General features: G+C 44.2%; 4 long non-coding RNA genes across 4 annotated transcripts; 3 read left to right on the top strand and 1 right to left on the bottom strand.

Moving 5' to 3' along the window:
* Nucleotides 1-1,608: 1,608 nt before the first annotated feature.
* On the top strand, nucleotides 1,609-4,213 carry LOC310841200. The gene is made up of 2 exons (XR_014562399.1): nucleotides 1,609-1,733; nucleotides 3,869-4,213. It is a non-coding gene; the product is annotated as an uncharacterized lncRNA (long non-coding RNA).
* Nucleotides 4,214-8,815: 4,602 nt separating this feature from the next.
* On the top strand, nucleotides 8,816-10,538 carry LOC310840283. The gene is made up of 2 exons (XR_014561894.1): nucleotides 8,816-9,038; nucleotides 10,204-10,538. It is a non-coding gene; the product is annotated as an uncharacterized lncRNA (long non-coding RNA).
* A 5,611-nt stretch (nucleotides 10,539-16,149) lies between these two features.
* LOC310842064 lies at nucleotides 16,150-17,873 on the bottom strand. Its single transcript, XR_014562801.1, has 2 exons — nucleotides 17,452-17,873; nucleotides 16,150-16,370 (listed from the first exon to the last, which is right to left on the bottom strand). It is a non-coding gene; the product is annotated as an uncharacterized lncRNA (long non-coding RNA).
* A 1,590-nt stretch (nucleotides 17,874-19,463) lies between these two features.
* Nucleotides 19,464-22,536, top strand: LOC310842098. Its single transcript, XR_014562859.1, has 2 exons — nucleotides 19,464-20,177; nucleotides 22,195-22,536. It is a non-coding gene; the product is annotated as an uncharacterized lncRNA (long non-coding RNA).
* The last annotated feature ends 943 nt before the right edge of the window (nucleotides 22,537-23,479 follow it).

Genomic DNA, 23,479 nt, shown 5'->3' with positions numbered 1-23,479 from the left:
GGTAATAAGGCCCCGGCCGGGCTAAAACAGCCGCGGCACGTTCACGGCGCCCGCAAGGCCTTTGGGCCGCGGGCCCGCGATTCCCGGCTCAGCGCGAGCCGCCGGAAAAAACCACCCCGCGCACGCACCAGGCGCGAGGACCAGGGCCTCCCCCGGCACCCAGAAGGCAGGCCGGCACAACGCGGCCTACCGACCCGGCCGCCCAACAGACCCCGAGGCAGGCAGGGGTTACTTCCCCGGCCCAAGCCCCTGGCTCGGCCGCGAACCGGGCCGTCAGCCACCTAGGGCCCAGGGGGGGGGGGGGCGCTCCAAAGAAAGGCTAAGAGGACCAGATAGGAAGTCAGGGAACAAACAGAAGGTTAAAGAAATTAAGAGCGATATTAACAAATAAGGAAGTAAAAGGAGAAGAGAAAAGGAAGAAAAAAGGGGGGGTGGAAATCAAGGAAGTGTATACGACCAAACTCTCGCTGTATTCACTCCGGTGGTGATCCGGTGTCCACAGCGAAAGAGAAAGGAACCGGCTGTGGACCTGGAATAAATAACCTCTGATCCCACCCCTAAATTTGCAACATCAAATTTACCCCAGCAACAATGGCCACCAATCCGATCCAAGTCCCTTGCATCAGCCTGGCTGGCAACTGAGGATGTTTTGTCTGGCCCCATCCGCAACACGTGCTCTCTTTTCTAATGAGAACACGCTTTGTCGACAGGGCTCTACTTATGTTTACATGTCATTTTGAATGCCAAGCAAATACTCTCTCACTGTGGTACAGTCCTTCCCCTAAAAGTAGGCTTTAGTTGCTTAGATGAATGCTTCCAGTTGCTTTTCCCTCATCCTGCCTGATTCAGAGTAGAATGAGGACTGGCCCATCTTCAACTTTCTGCAAAAAGAAAAGCAGAGAACTTTTTCTTCTGTTGGTAGCTTTCTCCGGGCCCTGCTTAGTAGCTTTGTAAATATTAAAATGCCTCTTAGGTATGCCTTTAGCATAGGGATAAAGGGGGCCCGGAAGCCTACATTTGGCCCACAGGCCTGAGCTCCCACCCTCAAGTTTTTTAAATCTTGTGACAAAGCAGAACAGTCAAGCAAGACCTTTAAAAAATAACAACAACTAGATCCTAATTCTATTTTGGTAAGATAGTATTTCCTGGTTTTCCCCCACCCCTGGTTTTTCTTCTAACTCCTCTTTTTCTATCCTCCTCCTCCTCCCCTATCATTTTAGTTTATGTTGTCTCTTCCCCATATTTCACAAATGTGTCCAAGTAACCACCAGGCCTATAGATCTGCTGGACCTTCCCTTTGGCGTTCTGGTCAAGATGTCTCCCTCCACTGAATTACAGGAAGGGAAGTTAACCCAACGGGCCGTTCTTTCGATGTCTCTCTACCTGCTTTGCTTGCCCGCCACCTGGAGGATGCCAGAATGCAGAGCACATCCCTGGAAGCAACTGATAGCTAATGTTGGCAGCAGTCTCAGAAACCTAAAACTATTCGAGTTGTTTCCTGGTATAAGTGGTATAAATACCAGCAACGCTCCCAAAGATTCTCCATCCCTTACTTCATTGAGCCTTGTCTTCCGGCTAGCATTGCAAGCGCAGCCAATCGACAGCCATGAAGGTGCTTTGCGTTCTCTTCGCTGTTGCCTTCTTGGTTTTCCAGGTCCAGGCCAATCCCAAACCACCATCTGAGGATGAAGTGGAAGTCAAGGAGGCTGATGTGTCTCGTGCTTATAAAGACGGTAAGTTGGGCTGAACAACAACATTCCACTTAGGTACCGCAGGCTGTGCAAGAATCCTAGAACTGCAGTTGGAAGTGCAACCCTAGGTCAGCTCCTGTAGGGTGTGGTGGAAAAAGGATTATCTAGAATTACAAACCCCTCAAACTGTTCCGCTTTAAGTGGAACATCCCAGAATTACAGAAGTCTTCCCAGCTTCTGATCTGGGGTGTCCTGTTTGTGGCCCCGAAAGGCGTGCATCCCAATTTTCCTCTGGGGCATGTTGAAGGGTATGATCCAGCTACTCAGGACTTTCCAGCTTCACAGGAAGGACACGAGAAAACTGTTTCATTGCCCAGCTCTTACTTGGATGATGGCATGCATTCAGTCCCAACACCTACTGAGTTTGGTAGTACTGTACATTTTAGCACTGCAGCCTAGGATTGTAGCATGGACCTGTTCCTTCAAGGTCTGGGCTGGGAAGTCTTTATTTATATTCCCTCAGGGGCAGCCTGTAAGGAGCTGTATAGCAGTGGCGGGTGAGACTATAGTCAAATGAAGGCAGGACAACCCTCCCTCTCTCTGCCATCCTCTTCTTTCCTCTCCCTCTCTTTTCCGCCACTTTCTTCACTCTTTTTGACACCCCCCCCCACCAATACCTGAAGGGGACATGTGGTCATTGTGAGAGCAGGATGGTGGGCTAGATGGGGCATTGGCCTCATCCAGCGGGCTTTTCTTATGTTCTTAATATGCAAAACTGAAACACAACCAACATTTGAAATTCACCCTTCTCTGAATTTTTAGAAGGCGGTTCTCCAGACAAATAACATGTACAAACGTGCATCTATTAGGTGAAAATGTGCCTAAAAATAACATAAAAATGCATCCCGGTGTTGTTGACAGCAATGTTTATATTGGGCAAAGGTGCGTACATTATTTAATTAATAGTCGTACCTTTTCCAAAATGAACAAAGGCAACTTATAAAAATACAGAAATATATAAAGTAGAGATACATATATATATATATATATATAATATACAGAGTCTAAAACAAAAGAATAAAGAAGAGTCAAGCCCTGCAGTAATGGAAAACCACAACCCACAAAAAGTAACAAAACCAGCATAATATACAATTCAGCAAAATGAGAAACTACCATAACTGTAAAAAACTGAGTTATTTTTAGAATGATTAAAAAAGAAGAGTTAGTATGCAAATGTGGGAAACTGAATTTAAGATGGAAGAAGGGAGACATTGTAACCGAAATTGCCAGATTATTCACCAGTTGTTTGTTTAGAATGCAATCCTATGCATATCTATTTGGAAGTGAGCCCTACTGATGTCAATGGGGCTTACTCTGAGGCTGCGTTGAAGTGGATCCGCCTGGCATTCTAGTCCAACCCTGTGTTGGATAGTACATACCTAGACCACCCCCACCAAATGATGCCAAGCCACTGCTTGAAAACTTCCATCTTGTGAGGGAAAGCCCATTAGCCCATGGGTAGGCAAACTAAGGCCCGGGGGCCGTATCCGGCCCAACCACCTTCTAAATCCAGCCCGCAGGTGGTCGAGGAATCAGTGTGTTTTTACATGAGTAGAATGTGCCCTTTTATTTAAAATGCATCTCTGGGTTACTTGTGGGGCTTGCCTGGTGTTTTTACATGAGTAGAATGTGTGCTTTTATTTAAAATGAATCTCTGGGTTATTTTGGAGGCACCGGAATTCGTTCATTTTTTTTAGTTCAAAATATAGTCTGGCCCCCCACAAGGTCTGAGCGACAGTGGACCGGCCCCCTGCTGGAAAAGTGTGCTGACCCCTGCAGTAATTAGCCCTTTAGTTATTTGGCTTCACTGTTGGGTGCTACAGTGCTGGCTGGTGCCCATTGGAACTGATAGGGTGGAAGATAAGGAGGCCAACAGCCAAAGCCAATGAGAAGCAGAACCAACCGATTCTCATTTTATCCCCATCCTTCCCTTTGTCAAGTTGTACAGGAGGAGGAAGCTGAAATGGGCCCCATTCAACCCAACGGACCAGCCATCACTGATCTACTCTCACCATTAAGTTTTTCCTCCAACCGAAATCTACCCTCCCATAAATGAGTGCTTTGCTCATTTTTATGTCCGACAATATTTTCATGAGTGCTTCTTTTTTTACATTCAGACCCTGGACTGAAGAAAGAACCAAAGGATTCTTCAAAGATTACGGTGGTCCTCTGTGCTTCAATGAACAAGGGTTACTGCCTGCCAAAGGATTTTCAGTGTGATACAGGCATGGTGTTCGTGGATGAAGAAAATAACTGTCCATATCCTCACATTCTGAAGTGCTGTGTGCGCTGATACAAGATTTGGCGGAGTGTCGTGAAAACCTTTGGAAGAAGTTTCTAGAATTAACCACTCCACTCCTTTCGAATAAATCACCGGTTTATCATTTCTACTCCTTTCAGCAAATCATTGGTTAATTAACCTCCCCTTCCCTTCAATATATGACCTATTAATTGCACACAAACCCTGCTCAAATTGTTTTTCCTTAAGTTTCTTTTTTGCATACACACAAGAACATGGAATCTGAAATCCTCGTTCATTACTTAGTTACAGTGGTACCTCTGGTTACGAACTTACCGTAATTCGTTCCAGAGGTCTGTTCTTAACCTGAAACCGTTCTTAACCTGAGGTACCACTTCAGCTAATAGGGCCTCCCACTGCCGCTGTGCGATTTCTGTTCCCATCCTGGGGCAAAGTTCTTAACCCAAGGTACTACGGTATTTCTGGGTTAGTGGAGTCTGTAACCTGAAGCATCTGTAACCTGAGGTACCACTATATTTGTTATATTTCTATTATGCATAGGTTGGGGCAGTTTTCCCATGAAGGTTGGCTTCTAATGACACAACCCTTTGCATGTTTACTCAAAGGAAATCCCATTACATTTACTGGAGTTTAGTCCCAGAAAAGCGGAAAGGAAGGCGTGGAGCTTAGTGACGTCACAGGCACATGACATGGCACTGAGCCCCTCCAGTGTTGGTCCCCAAACACTGCCTCTGGATTCAGTCATAAACTGAGGGTTGTCCCAGGGGAAAATGATGCTGTGAATGAGCCCCAAGCCAGCTTTCAATCTTCTAAAACAGGTGCGCCAAATAGGGAGGGGCTGGGGGTGTCAAGGACCCCCAAATATTTTCAGTGAAGAGGCGGCTCACCCTCAAAGTTTTGTGGTGGCTGTGTGACATGCTACAGGGCTGTGGGACACCCACATGACACATCAGCACACCCTGGCAGTGTGTGTGCATGATGTCAGCATGCCCTGTGGTGCGGTGTGCATGCATGGCATGCTGACGTTGCGTGACCCCAGCTCCCTCAATTGCGGGGACAAGGCGGAGTGTGTGTCCCTAAGTGTGCACAGAATGCATAAATGTCAGCCTGCAGACTGCAAAAGACGACCACTGCAAAAGTGACAGAGGAACCTCACAGCTGTAAACTTTGGGTGTTTTCATTGTAAAAGACCACAGAGATAATTGACAACAGTAATGCCCTTAAGGGAACAATTTATTCCTATACCTCAGGTTAAGAACTTAATTCATTCTGGAGGTCCGTTCTTAACCTGAAACTGTTCTTAACCTGAAGCACCACTTTAGTTAATGGGGCCTCCTGCTGCTGCTGCGCCGCCGGAGCACAATTTCTGTTCTCATCCTGAAGCAAAGTTATTAACCCGAGGTACTATTTCTGGGTTAGCGGAGTTTGTAACCTGAAGCTTATGTAACCTGAAGTGTATGTAACCTGAGGTATCACTGTATACAGGACTGCCACCAGGCTATGTTCCACTGGCTTTGAATTTGCACCCGTGACAAGGGTGCAATATAACATCACATATGGCATTTGAGATCATTTTATTCTTCATGGCTGAGTTATCTTTGAAGTTGCCTCCAAATATATTGGCCCTTTCATCAGTATTGCAGCACCTATTTACCTTAACCTCTTTCCTAATTACCCTCTGGCTTCCCATCTGTCAACCTGTTTCCTCACCATCATGTGGCTGACTCATCCTGTTCCAATTCTATTGGTTGTCATTCAGATACTCGAAAAGAGCTGCCTTGTTTATGCTATGTCTTATGCTTTTGCAGTTTAAACATGCTTGTTCTTAAGAGATGCCCTCACCAACCTGACCGTCTTCCTCTGAATGCACTGCCATTTATCGATGGGGCACCCGAAACAGGATCCACTTTATTACCATTCATGACTTGAATGCAGCCTAAAATGAGTCAATTTTAGCAGGCATCTGGCTCCGTTTTAGCTTCAAATCAGCTAAGACAACTAGATAATTTCACCTCTGTGCCAGATTTATATATAAGCTAAACGAGCTATAACTTAGGGCTCCACTCTCTTGGGGGCCCAAAAAAAAATTAAAGAAAAAAAATCTGGATGTGATGTACATTTCCAAAATATAAGATAAAAAACAAATAAAATAAAACCTACATATGGCAACAGTGTTTTGTGTTGAGTAGGTTGAGTAGGTTCCTATGATGTAAGTAATGGGTCCCAATCATTTTAAGTTAGAGCTTAATAATTATTTCCCTATTAATATACTTCTTCTTAATTGTATTTCAGTTCAACAATTACTTTGATAAAAGACATATTTTGTTATGTTAGATACCTATTAGGTCCTTAAATTACCACACAGGATATATTCAACACAGAAAACACAGAAAACAGTGACAATTTGTTGTTGACAAAGGACAGCTGGACATATAAAGGGCCCCATTACCTTCACTAGCTTAGGGCCTCATCAAACCTAAATCCAGCCCTGTTTCACCTATACTGCTCCTAAGATATTCCACTCATCCAACTGTGTATTATCCCCTCACCAATCTGCTCCCCCTCTAGACATACTTCTGTATCTCAATGTGTTGTCCAAAACTTGACACAGTATCCAAGATGGGTAGAAAAGTATAGAAGGAATACCATTCACTATAGTTTCCTCTCTTTTGCTGTCAATCTGTGCATTCCCTGTGTCTTTCTTTTACAACTGAAGCAGTGATGCAGATTTATATCAGTTGATTCTCATTCTGTCAGGTTCAATCAAAGGTCCCAGACTGTCAAGTTCATTCTGAATCTTCATACTGCCATCAATGGTGTTAACTGTGCCTCCTGGTTTTGTGTCATCTGCCTATTCAAGGAGCAACTCTTTCGTGTCCTAGTCTTCTTCATGAAAATGTTCAATTATACAGGGCTTAGGTCAGAGCCCTGCAGCACTCAAAACCTCCATCCTGAATAACACAGAGACAAAAATGACACAACTAAATAAAGAGCAGAATAAGGATAGGGGAAGAGTTTAATTTTGTTTGCGGGCACTTTCTTTCTCCTTTGGTGGACGTGCCCGAAGATAAAGGCTTTCTGGGAAATGATATATAATGAACTGAAAAAGGTATTTAAATATACCTTCCTTAAGAAACCAGAGGCCTTTCTCTTTGGCATAGTCGGACAATTGGTGTTAAAGAAAGATAGAACGTTTTTTATGTATGCGACAACAGCAGCAAGAATACTCATCGCAAAGTATTGGAAGACACAAGATTTGCCCACCTTGGAAGAATGGCAGATGCAAGTGATAGACTATATGGAGTTGGCAGAAATGACTGGCAGAATCCGAGACCTGGGAGAAGAATCAGTGGAAGAGGACTGGAAGAAGTTTAAAGACTATCTGCAGAAACACTGCAAAGTTTATGAATGTTAAAATAATGTTGGATTTGGAAATAATAAGGCATTAGTGATATAGCTTAAAAAAGTATACAAAATGCAACAGAAAAGGAGAAAAGATTAAAGTGATATTATGTCGAAAGTAAATAATATTATAAAGGTGTTTAAGTACAAGGAGAAAAGATTGGTGACATAATAGAATGAACTTAATAATTAGAAATGAGATCTGAAAGAGGGTAAGGATTTGCTGTATCTGATTGGGTAAAGAGGAACCCATAAAAGGGAGGCGTGAGGAAGTCAAGAAAGGAAGTTAATTAAGTATGATCGAAAAAGTTGGAGTTTTTATGTTTTTGTAGTTGCTTGGGTGGAATTTTTCTTTACTGTATTCTATATTCTAGTGTTTTGATCTGTTCTATGTGTATTTTTGATTATGTTTTATTTCTTTTTACATTCTTTTTACTTGTGTGGTGGTTATGTACTTTTCTTTTTTGTAAAAACCTAATAAATATATTTATAAAAAAATAATTTTGTTTGCGTTTAATGAGAAACTGCCTAATTTGCAGTTTCAGACCAGTCTGCATAAGAAAAACAAGCTATACATCAAAATGCAGACTTTCAGATGTTTCAATCCATTTTTCCCAACTCCAAAAAGGACACAAAGTGCATATATTAAGCAGAAAGTACACAAGCAGTAAGAATAACATGCAAAATGCATCATAGCATAAAAATTGTTTGAAAAAAAGGTCCGTTGTCAACCCTGCATACACAAAATGCCTATTAGAAGAAATACTGTTGAATTCTCCTGGGGGTTATTTACTTTTGAAAAAATAAAGTGAAATCGCCAGGGGGAAAAAATTACAACTGAATTTAAGATTGGAAACCTGAGAAACTGAAAAAAAGCCACATTGCATTGGCAGTTCATTACTATAGCAGAATAAATAAATTATTACAAGATTTTAGGAAATGGTGGTAAATGAACTTTGAAAATCATTATATATATATATATATATAGAGAGAGAGAGAGAGAGAGAGAGAGTGAGTCTCCCAAAAGGGCGTTGAACAATACCACCAATGCCCAGTCTTTCCCCACACTCAGAGCCCAGGACCATCAAAATAAATATTGCTTAGTAGATTATGACGAGGATGTGTCAGCTGCCTGATGCGGAGATGAGGAGGCAAGCATATGGGGAGCAAAGGGGTTATTAGCAACAGCAACAGGGCAAATACAATTATTTCAACTCCAAAGAAAAGGCCTGCGGACTGGGGGCAACATCAAAGAGAATCTTGTCATTAAGAATCAAATAATCTCAGATGCCCTATGTGGTCTTATCTTGCTCCCTTATCTAAAATGCTACTTCAAAGTCAATGAAATGCGGCCCAGCCTTCTTGGCTTCCAACCTGTATATATAGACATGAACTCTGTAGCATCAGCATTGCTAGTCCATCCTTGGGATTCCTTGCAGTGGCACCAACAAATTTTCTAAGAGCCATGAAGTTTGTCTGTCTTTTCTTTGCATTGGTCTTCCTTTGCAGTGCCCAGGCTGATGAAGCAGATCTGGCCAAAATGGAGAAGCAAGAGGGAGAGGACTTGAAAGACTTCCTCCCGGGGGAAGACCCTGCTGGTGACGATCAAGGTTTGCAGGATGAAGGTAATTGTTATGTACATGGAAGATGATCTCCTACACATTCCATGGTGGACAGGTTCTGTATATCACTGGGGTGCAGGGATTCACTCTTCCACTGAAATCTCTTAAAATGCTTCTCGTTGGCTGGAACATGACCTGATTATGGTTATGCATGCTCTTGCCAGCATCAACGTTCCTGATAGAGGTATGCTGGCTGGCTCCGTGGTGGACAATTGTCTCTACATACTCTTAGATAGGATTGTCTTTGCATTGCATCAAGTCACTGATATTCTAGATGAATGGTTGAGAGAGAAATGTACTTCACAGTAGCCAAGAAGTTGCAGAACCTCAAGCCTGAGAATTTCTAGCACGACCTTTTGTGGTTGGTAATGGCCACACTGTAGGTTTTCAACTAGACATCAGAGGCATGTATTAGGGTAAAGTGTGCCTTTATGAGGATGAGGATTAGGAGAATAAGGATTATGAGCATGATCATGTTGTTGTTGCTAATCACATAAATGCATTTCAGTGTGTAAAATGGTTTACAGCAGTGTTTATATTAGGCCAAACTGACTGCAAAATTCCAAAACTTATTTAATCATAACCCATGACGACTTACAAAAATACAGAAATATTTAAGACTAATATAAAATATATGCATCATACAGAGTCTATAACCAGAGAGCCGACAACAGTGAAGCCATATAATAATGAAACCAGGAAATCCATAAAAGGTAACAGGCAATTAGCAATAAATCAATAAAGATGGAGAAGCATTAAAACAGCTCATCATGTGCTATCAGATGCCTGAGAACAGAGGAAAGTTACAAACAGGTACCAAAAAGAGTAACTAGGAGTAAAACGCTGAAGATTCTTCAGAAGGAATATCCCCCTCCTCCTCTCTGTGTTGAGCTCTGCAGGGATTGCAGAAGGATACAGATGACAGGTAGTTGTGAGTGAGAGGGCAGGCAGGTGGGGGCTGCCTGGAGGAAAACTCATGTTGGTAGGGGAGTGCCCCATTCACCCCAATGGACCAGCCATCGCTGAACTGCTCTCATCATCAAGATGCTCCTCCTACTGTTCAGATGAAATTGGCCCTGATCTTAAGCCCATGGGGTGTTAGGTCATTTCTGTGTCTCACAGCCCTTCAAGTATTTTGAAGAATTTTTCCCTTCTCTTTTATATGCAGACTCTGGGTCAAAGGCTTCTACACGACTTGCGGTCGTCGGCTGCTATGGCAGCAGAGGATATTGCCTGCCACGGGGCTACCGGTGCCACAATGGCTTGAAGTGGGAGGAGAAATATAACAACTGTCCATATCGCAATGTTCTGCTGTGCTGTGTGCGCTGAGGCAAGAGATGGTGAAGTTCCAAGAAACTCCTTGGCAGAAGTTTTTCGAACCACGAGGAAGAATGAGTCAATCTGCTCCTTTCAAATAAATCATTGGTTAATTGTTTCCACTCCTTTCAGAAAACCATTGGATAATTTGTCACTATCCCTTCAATAAATCTCTGATTAACTACATCCACCCACCACTCAAGTTGTTATTGTTTATGTTTTTCTCTTTTTTTATATGTGCATGATTTGGGGATCTGGAATCCTTATGTATTATTGTTATTAATTGATTTTTTATTGTGCTTTGGTTGGGGCACATTTTCCATGAAGGTTGGCTTAAACTGACACAACCTTTTGCATGCTTATCCAGAAGGAATTCCCGTTATGTCTACTGTGGTTTACTCCCAGGAAAGTGGGGAGGGAGGAGTATAGCTCTGCATGCCTTGGTTCAATCCCTGACATCTTGAGGTGGGGCTGGAAATAATCCTTGTCTGAAAACCTGGAACGTTACTGCTGGTCAGGGTGGACAATCCTGAGCTGGACTGACCAGTGGTCTGATCCCATATCAGTTGGCTTTCTACATTTCCAAGTGAACGTAGAATGTAGAAATGTAGTGCCAAACTTTTCCCCATGAGGTTCCTTTCTCCTAAATTTTAGGAAAAACACATGAGGCTCCAACTCTTTTTAGCTCTCAGAAGGCAATGCTAAAAACCAAAAGGGGTTATGGCGTTTGCTCATAATGTACACAGAAAAGTGGACTGGGTGGCACTAGATAGAACTGGATAGAAATGGCTTCTGGTTCAACATATAGGTTTGATGGGGTCAATTGCACATCACATGTCAGGGATTGAAGGAAAGGAAGGATGCATGCCTGCATCCAATGAATGCCCTCTGAGATCTCTTAATGGAAGAAGAAGGTTTGGATTTGATATCCCACTTTATCACTACCCTAAGGAGTCTCAAAGCGGCTAACATTCTCCTTTCCCTTCCTCCCCCACAACAAACACTCTGTGAGGTGAGTGAGGCTGAGAGACTTCAGAGAAGTGTGACTAGCCCAAGGTCACCCAGCAGCTGCATGTGGAGGACTGAGGACGCGAACCCGGTTCACCAGATTACGAGTCCACCACTCTTAACCACTACACCACACTGGTTCTCATCTGGACAGCTGACACCAGGAATGGGGCTATTATCCTGCTGTAGGATGACTTTCTCTTTACTGTCTAAAAGCTTGAATTGCTACCCAGTTCTCAAATGATAAGGGGTGGGGGGAGACTGTCTGGATGATAAATAATGACCCAAATTCCATCAGTTGAAGTTCACAAGTGTCATGTGTGGAGAGCCTGCCCCCTTCAGTAACTTCCCAGATAAGAATTAATGAGCAGTTTATATTTTATAGTCCCTTTTTATTCAGGCATCAGGTTGCATGCAATAAACTACATCCCTCCCCAAGGAAAGCAGTTGGCTACTCTAATCATCCCCTCTAACAAGTATTTGTTGCTTGGGTCAGCTGTCTCACTCTAACATAGGCTCTTGTTCCTGCTGATCCACAAAGCTGAACCATAGATTCCAGGCAGTGGTGGTTCAGGATTCAGGAGCCCTCAACCTCAGGAGCTTCAATGGGTCCCCTTATTCTGGAGGAGACAAGAAATGCAACCTGAGAGTGCATCCATCACCTGATCTGCTGGGATACTCTGTGCATAGTGGAAAGGGTGGTTCTTTGTGGGCAGTGGGTCATCTGCTGGGGATGGGGCCCTGAAACAACCTTGCGACACTCAGAATCAAGCCCTGATTTCCTATATATTGTGGCCAATGGGTTGCTGCTCCCTGGACATGTGAGTTGCTGTTGCATCTCCTTTGTTTTCTCCCTAATCGTGCTAAGGTTAAAGTGACACTCTGGACCCAGTGCAGCTGGAGAAGAAAGAGAGCACCAGCAAAGAATCTAAGGGATTTTGCTGGATGCCAAATAGGTGCCTCCCTCCCCTTAGCAGATAAAGCCAAAGATTAGAGGTTAGGACTAGAGTGATGTCACTGAGAAGAAAGGCAGCAGGTTGGAAAGCCAGGGAGGCAGAACATGGTGTTTGATTTCTGTTTTAATTGAAGACTGTGGCTATGGAAGAAACAAGACCCTTCTGATCGGCAAGTCCTAGGCTCTGCGGTTTAACCCACAGCGCCACCCACATCCCTTATTACTTATACTCTGCCCATCTGACTGGGTCACCCCAGCCTCTCTGGATGCCTTCCAGCATATACAAGAACATAATAAAACATTTTAAAACTTTCCTATACAAGTCTGCATTCAGATGTCTTCTAAAGCTTGTATAGTTGCTTACCTATCTCCTTGCGACATACGTAGGACATCCCAGGATCAAATCAGAAACTGGGACGGTTTCTGTAACTCTGGGACTGTCCCTGGAAAATAGGGACGCTTCGAGGGTCTGGAAGTGATTAACATTGCAGGATTCAGGGCAAGCAAAGTGAAGCTCATTTCTACATAGCACAACTGTGGAGTTGACGTCCACAAATTGCAACAATGACCATCAAATTGGATGGCTTTGAAAGAGTTCTGGGCAAACTCCTGAAGAGGCTGCCAATGGTTGCCAGCCATGTCTGCTATATTCTCCCACCACTTGCCTGTCCTGTTTGGGCTGGGGACCAATACACGGGTTCAAGGTTTATTTCTCCCCACTCTGGGTTCTGAGAAACCATTTTTCCAGTTCTGCCACCTCCTCCAGCAACACTTCACGCAAAAGGCCACAGCCAAGCCAACGTTCTACAACTTTTTTTGGAGTAAGAGGAAATGAACTTAGGGGATTTTGAAAGCGACTGCAGTTCGGTAAACGTTTCAGGAAATTACTTTTATCTGCCTACTTCAGAATAGAACTTAATGCTTTCTGTTTACACAGGGCTTTCTGGGCAGCAGCGGCAGGGTGTGTCTGAAGAGTCTTAATTTTAACCTCTCGACTGTGCAAACATGTGATTTCAGCAAATGCTCAGAGGTGATTGATTAGCAAAATAAGCTTCAGCTGATTATTCTTGTTGAATACATGCTTGCAAATGAACCTTGAAGGGAGGGGGGAATACAGGAAGAAATAGACAGGAGAAGCACAGATGGGGGAATTTGCCTTTGGCAGGAATCAGGCTGGGCTGCTCACATTTCTGATTTTCATATTTTGATCATATCATGTGTTTGGATCTGAAGTGTTGTCATGAACTGGATCCGGTAATAGCAGTGCTTTTTCCCCCCCCCCTAAAAGAAATGTTTAGGGCTACTCTCATTTTCCTACTCATATTGAAATGCTGCCCCTCAATGAGGCCAAACTTAGATTCACAAAATATTTAGGAGTATGCATACCCCTGCGTACCCGCAGAAAAAAAGGACCGGGTAATAGTAACAGTTATAATAGTCCTTTGCAAATTTTGTTGCATGTCGAGGTCTCCAATACACCCCAAAGGAAAACACAATTGACACTTAATTTTTGTTTATTTTTTTGGGCATAATTTTGGCCACAACTTTATTCAAATACAGCAATGTGAGTGGTTGCTTAGGCATTGGTAGCACTAACTGCCCCCACATGGGGACAGCTCTGACATTCGCACCCCCCGCGAAGTCAGGAAGGGTAAGTCACCTGGGGAGAGAGACGGGACTGGGAACCATGCCTCATCTCTCCCCAGAATGCTCCCAGGGGCTCTTGCATGGCCCTAGCCCCTTGCCAGGGGGTTTCGGACAAAAGCATGGGGGAGCCCCTGGGTTCCTTTAACGGTAAAACCCTTCAGCAGCGGCAGCAGCATTTTGGAGGGGCAGGCACAGCCGAATCCATAACCCCCCAGCAACCAATTCCAGACCAATGTCTAACCGCAAACCTTACAAGTTGTGACGATTTGCTACGCGGTAGGCGAAAACCAAGTGGCACACACTAATCATCCAAATGGCAAAATTCCTACCGGGCCCCTACCCGAAAGCAGACGACCCCATGACAGGCAATAGCAAGGTCAAGCAAACAGCCTAACATTAGGGAAGGGAGGGCGGGTGATCCGAAGCACGCAGCGAAAGAGGACTTCCGTTGCTGCGTGCCTTGTATTTAACAAATAGGGCTGTCAATCACTAAATGGCAACATGTAATTTTCCCCAGTAACAGCCTGCCCCTGCTTACGAGTTGGCCAAACCATCTGCCCAGAAACAGCAAAGTGTCTTGGAATCCCCAACCGCAACACGTGCTCTCTGTGATGGAGAACACGCTTTACCAATTCCTTCCGGTCAAGTAATGATGCTTGGGAATATATAACAAGTTGAACAAAAAAACAAAACAAAACAAAAAGTTTAAAATAACCTTTTCTAAAAAAATCCGAGGCCTTCCTTTTAGGAATTCTAGGTGCCGAAATCCCAAGCGAGCAGATAAGACTCGGAGGAGGAGGGAAGTCCAAGGGTTTCCTTGGAATCTTGTTTTTATGTTGTAAGTTGGACATGTGACTGTATAATGTTAATTTAAAAAAACAAATAATTTTTTTTTTTTACAAAAAAGTGATGCTTGGGCATGTTCAATTGATATAGTTGCTATATAGTGTGTGTGTGTGTGTGTCTGTGTATGGAACATTTTTGAGCAAATGTAAGTTTTTATATGTTTGAGCTTTGAGAAATACATTTGCCACCAACACTGGAAGTTTGAGATGTTTCCTTAGAGCAACAGAAACGTTAGGCACATTATCCAGGAGTTTTTGTTGCACTATGAAGAATAGTACTCCTTGTATAGACTTTGGAAGTCTTTGAGCTATTGCTAGAAATTCACGACACAGATATTCATTATCACTATCTTTGTTTCCACTGAGTATGAATGATTTTCCAAATTGCAGCAGGTCTTAAGTATGTACATCTTCAGCAGATTTTTCTGTTGATGCTCTGTATATCACACAGGTAGCCAAACAGGCCATTATATATTTGTAGCTGTTGGAATCTCTCTTCAACAGATTGTATGACTGTGTCTAAGACAGCATAGTAGAAACTTATTTCGAATTTCTGCTTTGGAACTCGTGGCACCTCTTCTCAGGCCATGTACTCAAACTACCATTTCATTTTTTTCTAATTTGCTCTTTCTCAAAGTTTGCATACCTCCCAAGCACCCTGGAAAAAAGGGACACCCCATTTTTATGTGGTCATTTTGGGTGCCATGCTCTCACATGCTGCGCTCTCAACCCCCAAAAGCACTTTTTTTGGGGGGGTGAGTGTGAGGCGTGGGTCATGTGACTTGTCCAGGAGTGTGTCCCAGAAGACTTGCATCCTGGTTTGGGGTCAGAAAAAGTTGGACGGTATGAGTTTGGAAGCATTTCTACTTCTTCTGAAATCTCAGTAACATCTATCAAAACTTTTTGAACACCCCCCCCCATACCTGCAGCCCACAAGGGAATTCTTGGTCCCTTGCAACTGGCTTGTAACGGAATTTAAACCAGCTTCCTTATTTTGCAGTGGCTTGATTGTAAGTTTGACTTAAAAAAAGGATGTTGTACCATGTAACAAGTGATCAACTTGAACGTACAAATATTTCAATTCAGCAAGCCTGTTGAGTTCCTGTCCAAATTCATCAATCAGGCCCTAATGGAAGAATCACAAAACCGTAGTGTTGGAAGAAAAGCCAGGGGTCATCCAGTCTAGTCCCCTGCAATGCAGGAATCACAGATAAACCATCCCTGGCAGTTGACCATTCAACCTTGCTTCAAAAGATCCAGCACAACATAAACAGATTACACAAATTAAAAGAGGGGACGGGTGTCAGGAACCAGGCACAACAAATCAACAACATCAAAGCGATTAATTTAATTAATTTAATTCTCTCGGGGTATTTTGCAACTTCATCCCAGTTTTTCACAGAACGCAGCACTTCAGGGTGCGGGTATTTGGGCAGTTGTTGAATCTCTCCTTCATCACAAAGCCTGAGGCACACCGGAGCTTCCGCAGTAAGCAGTATCCCCAAGGCCAGAGGCAAGAGATTTTCCCGTCCGGTGGTGGTGCAACTGCCTGCCCGTTCTCTGCTGGAAAGGGGGAAAAAAGGCAACAATGATTGTGTTGGGAACATGCAAAGGACACACAGGGGAGGAGAGGAGAGGAAGTGCTTTGGTGGGACTCATGAGTTGAATCCCTTGCAATCACTACAACAAAACATGTATGCAGCAAAACATATGCAGTCATACAACAAAACATATACAGTCATTAGCAGTCGTCAACAGGTTTACCATACCCATTGAGTCAATCACCCATCTCCCACTACCCTTCTGAAAAAATCCCCACCCCAGCCTCCCACTATATACAGTGGGACCTCGGGTTACAGATGCTTCAGGTTACAGACTCCGCTAACCCAGAAATAGTACCTTGGGTTAAGAACTTTGCTTCAGGATGAGAACAGAAATCGTGCTCTGGCGGCGCGGCGGCAGCAGGAGGCCCCATTAGCTAAAGTGGTGCTTCAGGTTAAGAACAGTTTCAGGTTAAGAACGGACCTCCGGAACAAATTAAGTACTTAACCCGAGGTACCACTGTATAAGGGCCTGGTGACTTCTGTTTCAGTGTATCTGAAGAAGTGTACATGCACATGAAAGCTTATAGCCAGAACAAACTTAGTTGACCTCTGAACAATTATTTATTTATTTATTTATTTATTATTTATTTTGACTGTGTCAGACCAACACAGCTACCTACCTGAATCCACAAAACATATATGAAATCAATCAAAATTTAATGTATCATCTATCTATATCTATCTGTCTATCTATCTATCTATCATCCATCCATCCAAGAAGTTCTTGTTGGAAATGGAATATTTTCAACAGGTGCCAACAGAACAACGAAAAAGTTGCCTGTTGAATATATAATTTAATGGAAGGGGAATCCAAAGCATTGGTGTTGCCACATTAATGTCCAATGCTGATATCACACAGATCATATCTCCTGATGGGATCACAGAATTGTAGAATCATAGAATTGTCGAGTTGCAAGGGACCCAAAGGTCATTTAGTCCAACCCCTCCAATGCACAAATCTTTCACCCAACATGGGACCCACAGTTCCTGAGTGAAATACACTCTTTTTGTTGTTGTTCTGAAAGAACCCTTCAGCTTACCATCTGCCTGATAAGCAGCACGCTCAGTCTCAGGATCCTTGCTGTCCTTCACTTTGCCTGTAGACCACAGATCTAGCCTGGCTTGGCTATGGAGAACCAAGAAGAGGACTACAAAGATGAAGTGAAGGGTCTTCATACTCGAGATTGAGCTGTGTCCCCAATTTCTGGTGGAAGTAAAGAGCCCGAGAGTTTCTGGAACTTCTGGAAAGGTGTGCAGAGATCTTACTATTTATTCAATTTTCGCCCCTTCTGGCTAAACACCAAGAAATTAGTAACAGGATTAAGTCAATTCTATGTCATCATTCTTGAAGGGCAGCTCACGTTGGCCACTCAGAAGCTCTTGAAATGCTTTTGGGTTACAGTTTACTTTAGGAAGACTGGAAGCTTCCTTGTAAAAGTCCCCCCCCCCCATCTACTCTGACTGGTAGCAGCTCCCTCCATAGTCTCAGGAGGGGAAGGGTTTTTCTCCCCATTCCATTTTGTTAATAATAATAATAATAATAATAATAATAATAATAATAATAATATTTATACCCAACCCATCTGGCTGGATTTCCCCAGACACTCTGGGCGGCTCCCAACAGAATATTAAAATACAATAATCTATTAAACATTAAAAGCTTCCCTAAACAGGGCTGCCTTCAGATGTCTTCTAAAAGTCTAATAGTTGTTTTTTCTTTGACATCTAGCGGGAGGGCATTCCACAGGGCGGGTGCCACTACCGAGAAGGCCCTCTGCCTGGTTCCCTGTAACTTGGCTTCTCGCAGCCAGGGAACCGCCAGAAGTCCCTCGGCACTGGACCTCAGTGTCCAGGCAAAACATTGGGGGTTGAGATGCTCCTTCAGGTATACTGGACTGAGGCCGTTTAGGGCTTTAAGGTCAGCAACAATGCTTTGAATTGTGCTTGGAAATGTACTGGAAGCTAGTGTAGGTCTTTCAAGACCGATGCTATGTGGTCACCAGTCCAGCTGCCGCATTCTGGATTAGTTGTGGTTTCCCGGTCACCTTCAAAGGTAGCCCAACATAAAGTGCATTGCAGTAGTCCAAGTGAGAGATAACCCGAGCATGCACCACTCTGGCGAGACAGTCTGCAGGCAGGTAGGGTCTCAGCTTGCGTATCAGTTGGACCTGGTAAACAGCTGCCCTGGACACAGAATTAACCTGTGGCTCCATGGACAGCTGTGAGTCCAATGACTCCCAGGCTGCGCACCTGGTCCTTCAGGGCCACAGTTACTCCATTCAGGACCAGGGAGTCCTCCACACCTGCCCACCTCCTGTCCCCCCAAAACAGTACTTCTGTCTTGTCAGGATTTAACCTCAATCTGTTAGCTGCCATCCATTCTCCAACAGCCTCCAGACACTCACACAGGACCTTTACCGCTTTCACTGGTTCTGATTTGAAAGAGAAGTAGAGCTGGGTATCATCTGCATACTGATGAACACCCAGCCCAATCCCCCTTATGATCTCTCCCAGTAAAAGGTAAAGGTAAAGGTACCCCTGCCCGTACGGGCCAGTCTTGCCAGACTCTGGGGTTGGTGCGCCCATCTCACTCAAGAGGCCAGGGGCCAGCGCTGTCCGGAGACACTTCCGGGTCACGTGGCCAGCGTGACATCGCTGCTCTGGCCAGAGCCAGAGCCACACACGGAAACGCCGTTTACCTTCCCGCTAGTAAGCGGTCCCTATTTATCTACTTGCACCCAGGGGTGCTTTCGAACTGCTAGGTTGGCAGGCGCTGGGACTGAACGACGGGAGCGCACCCCGCCGCAGGGATTCGAACCGCCGACCTTTCGATCGGCAAGCCCTAGGTGCTGAGGCTTTTACCCACAGCGCCACCTGCGTCCCGTGATCTCTCCCAGTGGCTGCATGTAAATGTTGAAAAGCACGGGGGAGAGGACAGAACCCTGAGGCACCCCACAAGTGAGAGCCCAGGGGTCTGAAGACTCATCCCCCAACACCACTTTCTGAACACGGTCCAAGAGGAAGGAGCAGAACCACTGTATGACAATGCCCCCAGTTCCCAGCCCCTCTAGATGGTCCAGAAGGATGTTATGGTTGATGGTGTCCTCTGCAAATAATTTATTTTAACACACACACACACACACACACACACACACACACACACACACAATAGAATTGTAAAGTTGGAAGGGACACCAAGAGTCATCTAGTTCAATCCCCTGCAATGCAGAATTGGGTTAAATCACATGTTTCTTTCTGAATATCTGTCATTGACAATAATAAAGAGTGTGATTGATTGAATCGGGCTACATTCTGTAAGGTATCAGTAGCTTGGGTGTTGTTAAGTGAATAGACAAAGAATCACATATTTGAGGTGACAACAAAGAGAATAATAGTTTGGAGAATCAGAATTTCAGTGCCCAAAAACATTTCATAAAATGCAAAGTGAAAGTATTTCAAATGATTTGGATTGTTGAGTGACAGCAGTTGTTTTTGGCAACAGTCTCAGAAACCTAACACCATTCTTCCCTTTTCCTGGCATAAACCGTATAAATACCAGCAAAGCTTCCATAGATTCTCCACCCTTCTCTTCATTGAGCCTATTCCTTCCATTAGCATTGTGACTGCAGCCAATCTTCCACCATGAAGATGCTCTACGTTCTCTTTGCTGTTGCCTTCTTGGTCTACCAGGTCCAGGCCAATCCCAAACCACCATCCAAGGATGAAGCCAAGGAGCCTCTTGACCCTGAAATGAAGTTGAAAGACGGTAGGTTGGGCTGAAAATGGTCATTCTTTCATATTGCAGCTTGTGGAGGAATCCTAGAATCACGCTTAGAAGCACAACTCAAGGTTAGCTCAGCCATATTATTGCAGAAAAAGAATTCTTTTGACTTACAAGCTTTAGTTATCATGGACTTTCCAGCCTCATAGGAAGGACCTGGGCAATCTGGTTCATTGTCCAGCTCATCATGATGCATTTACTTCTTACTGAGTTTGATGGGACTTTGTGTTTTAGGAGACTGGAATCCAAATTTGCAGGGCATCCCGTTTTCCATGTTCTCTCTATCCCTCTGTCCCAAACCCTTTCCCTAATCTCAGTGCCATCACTCCTGCCCTAGTTCCTGAGAGGGACATGCGATCACTGTGAGAACAGGATGCTGGACTAGATGGGCATTCCATATGGGCATAATTTATTTAATGGGATGCCTTACTTGCCTTTTTCATAATGACCAAAGGCAAAATATAAAAATACAGATACAATGGTACCTCGGGTAAAGTGCTTAATTCGTTCTGGAGATCTATTCTTAACCGGAAACTGTTCTTAACCTGAAGCACCACTTTAGCTAATGGGACCTCCCACTGCCACTGCGCCGCTGGAGCACGATTTCTGTTCTCATCCTGAAGCAAAGTTCTTAACCCGAGGTAATATTTCTGGGTTAGCAGAGTCTGTAACCTGAAGCATATGTAACCCGAGGTACCACTCTAGATATAAAATAGATGTAAAATGTATAAGTCGTACAGAGTCCAAAAGCAAATAGTTGAAATCAGCAAGGGCATAAAACAATAAAAGGAAGCAACACACACAACCCCCACAAAAACATATTTAAAAAGCCAGTAGAATATTGATTGAACTGCTCCATTGGTGGTTGGCACACACTAGAACTGGTAGGGCAGTAGGTAAGGAGGCCAACAATGGTTGAGTTCTACAGGAGCTACAGGAGGAGGAAAGCAACAAGCAGTTTGAAATAAGAAGGCAGGCAATAAGAAGTTCACAAAAGTGGAAAGATAAAGATAAACCAACCAAGGAAGATTGGTTGAATAAACTGACAGGTTATGTTAAGTTTGGCAAGTTTGACAAGAAGAATCAGAGACCATGAGGAGTCGGTGATTAGAGAGGGGTGGAAGCTTTGTGGTATTTGAAGAAATGTAACAACAGACACGGGTGGAGCTAGGGATGTGGGTGGCACTGTGGTCTAAACCACTGAGCCTCTTGGGCTTGCCGATCAGAAGGTTGGTGGTTCAAATCCCCATGATGGGGTGAGCTCCCGTAGCTCGATCCCTGCTCCTGCCCACCTAGCAGTTCAAAAGCATGCCCCAAAATGCAGGTAGATAAAAAGGTACCACTTCCGTGGGAAGGTAAACAGTGTTTCTGTGCACTGCTCTGGTTTCAATGTTCTATTGCGCCAGAAGCGGTTTGGTCATGCTGGCCACCTGACCCAGAAAAACTATCTGCGGAGCGGACAAATGCCGGCTGCCTCGGCCTGTAAAGCGAGATGAGCGCCGCAACCCCAGAGTCATCTGAGACTGGACTTAACTGTCAGGGATCTTTTATCTTTACCTTTTAATAACAGATTAATACACATGTAGGATTTGAACTGTAATCAGCAGTAAAGCAATGTAGATATTAAGTAAGGATGAAGAAGGATGTTAGGTATAATATGCAGCAGAATAAGGGGAAACAAGGAAACAATGGAGGGTTGGAGGGGAAGTTCGGTTTGTTAAAAAATATTGGGGGGAAACCAAATATGTAATTAATTTTGAAAATCAAAAGAAAATTGTAAAAAAGGGGGGCAGGCAAGCAGGCAGATGGAGGCAATCTGATTTTTGGGAGTGAGGAGTGCCCAGTTTCCCCTAATGGAACAGAACTACTTTCACCATCATGATGTTCTGCCAGCCAGGATCTCCCCTCGCATAAACGTAAGTTCCTGAGGTCTTTGCTCTTTTCTATGTCTATTGACCCTTGAAGTATTTTCACGAATGTTGCTTTTCTCTTTCATATGCAGACCCTGGGCTGCCCCAGCCAGACGATTCTGCACGACGTACGGCGATCCGATGCCAAGGCGGCGATGGATACTGCCTGCCCCGGGGCTTCTTATGTCACAAAGGCTTGGTATTCAAAGAAGAGTTTAACAACTGCCCTGCAAATCTGAAGTGCTGCGTGCGCTGATGTCAGATGTCAGAGTCCTGAGAAACCCAGTGGCAGACCTTTCTACAATCACCAGGAAGAATGTGCCACTCCGCTCCTTTCGCAGAAGTTGCTGGTTAATTGATTCCACTCCTTTCACCAAATCATGGGTTAATTCTCTCTCCTTCTTTCAATAAACGACTCATTAACTGCACATAAACCCTGCTCAGGTGGATTTTCTTTATGTTTTCTGTTTGCCTACGTGAAAGATTGGGGAATCTGAAATCCTTGCTTATATAATAATAATAATAATAATAATAATAATAATAATAATAATAATAATAAAGGGTGGCTTAGTTGGGGCAAGGGATGTGGGTGGGACTATGGGTTAAACCACAGAGCCTAGGGTTTGCCAATCAGAAGGTCGGTGATTTGAATCCCCATGACTGGGTGAGCTCCCGTTGCTCTGTCCCAGCTCCTGCCAACCTAGCAGTTTGAAAGCACACCAAAGTCAAGTAGATAAATAGGCACCGCTCTAGCGGGAAGGTAGACAGTGTTTCTGTGTGCTTCTCTGGTTTGCCAGAAGCGACTTAGTCATGCTGGCCACATGACCCGGAAGCTGTACATCGGATCCCTCGGCCAGTAAAGTGAGATGAGCGTCTCAACCCCAGAGTCGTCCACGACTGGACCTAATGGTCAGGGGTCCCTTTACCTTTACCTTTTTAAGTTAGGGCAGGCTTTCCACAAAGCTTGGCTTCTAATGACACAACACTTTGCATGTGTACTCAGGGATCATTGCCATTATGTCTACAGGAGTTTAAGCCCAGGACAGTGGGAAAGGAGTACTCAAGTTCATTGGTTGAGTGTTTCCAACCAGCATGGCTAGTGTTCATAGATATTTTCCTCTCTATTTCCTCCCCCGCCTTTCTCTTTTAAGACTCAGGACATTAAATTGATAGTTCATCTTCTGTTTTTTGTGTTACACTCAGGGGGTAAACTACTCCCGAACATGGAGGTTTTAGATGAAATGACCTTGTCTTGCGGAAGGGGAGGGGGAGATTCTTATATATAACTGTAGGTACAGGAAAAGGACCCCTGGACAGTTAAGCCTAGTCAAAGGCGACTATTGGGTTGGGGCGCTCATCTTGCTTTCAGGCCGAGGG

This window comes from Podarcis gaigeae (genome assembly GCF_964106915.1).
Source record: "Podarcis gaigeae genome assembly, chromosome: 3".
Taxonomy (NCBI): Eukaryota; Metazoa; Chordata; class Lepidosauria; order Squamata; family Lacertidae; genus Podarcis; species Podarcis gaigeae.
This window is presented reverse-complemented; position numbering and strand designations above follow the sequence as displayed.